This window comes from Tigriopus californicus, chromosome 11 (genome assembly GCF_007210705.1).
Source record: "Tigriopus californicus strain San Diego chromosome 11, Tcal_SD_v2.1, whole genome shotgun sequence".
Lineage (NCBI taxonomy): Eukaryota > Metazoa > Arthropoda > Copepoda > Harpacticoida > Harpacticidae > Tigriopus > Tigriopus californicus.
Genome location: NC_081450.1, coordinates 7,989,137 through 7,990,195, shown reverse-complemented (window position 1 = coordinate 7,990,195; position 1,059 = coordinate 7,989,137).

Genomic DNA, 1,059 nt, shown 5'->3' with positions numbered 1-1,059 from the left:
CCTTGTATAGCCTTATCCTTGGATGGTCTCTATCCTTGGATGGCCTGTATTCTTGTGTGGCCGGTATCCCTGTTGGCCAATATGTTCCACCAAAAGCCTTTAGATTAGTTGTACAATTGGATTGCCCATATCCTCAGATTGCCTATATCCTTGTATTGCCCCTATCCTTGGATGACTCATATCTTTGAATTGCCTGACCTTGGATGATCTGTCCCTTCTCTAACTTCTCTAAATTGTTGGCACATGTTGCTCGGATGTTCTTTGGATGGCCCCTTTCCTTGGATGGTCTATATCCTTGGATGGCCTGAATCCTTGTGTGGCTGGTATCCCTTTTGACGCTTAGCCTTGGATGATCCCTAACCCCGAAATTTTGGCCCTTCTCCCTGGATGCTATTGGAAATTGAGCGAGCTAGGAGGGCAAGTTGGTGTGACAGAGAGATATGGAGAACTGTACTTTTTTCCACACACGCATGGCTTTTATAATTGACTAGAGTGATGACTAGATGCGAGTAAGAGCATAAAGTGCCAATCCCAACACCTCCCCTCACTTTATGATAGGGAATATCACAGTCAATTGCATGCAGAGGCACATGGCCCACCATCCAGGATCCAGGGCTCTCATGGCCCACCATCCAGGCTCCAGGGCTCTCATGGCCCACCATGTAGGATCCAGGGCTCTCATGGCCCACCATCCAGGCTTCAGACCAGGGGCGTGTTAGATTATGCGGCAACACTGCAATGTTGTCAAAGCTAGGACCACGTGCGAGGCGAATAAAAATAAAGGATACGAAAAAACTCAAAAAATCAATATTGCTTGGATGTTCTTTGGATGGCCCCTATTCCTTGGATGGGCTGTATCCTTGTATGGCCTTATCCTTGGATGGTCTCTATCCTTGGATGGCCTGTATCCTTGTGTGGCCGGTATCCCTGTTCGCCCATACCCATGCATGACCCATAAACCCGAATGTTTGGCCCATCTCCCTGGATGCTTGGCCGATGTTTCTGGGATGGCCAATATCCTGGAATGGCCTGTATCCTTGATGGTCTCTTTCCTCTGAT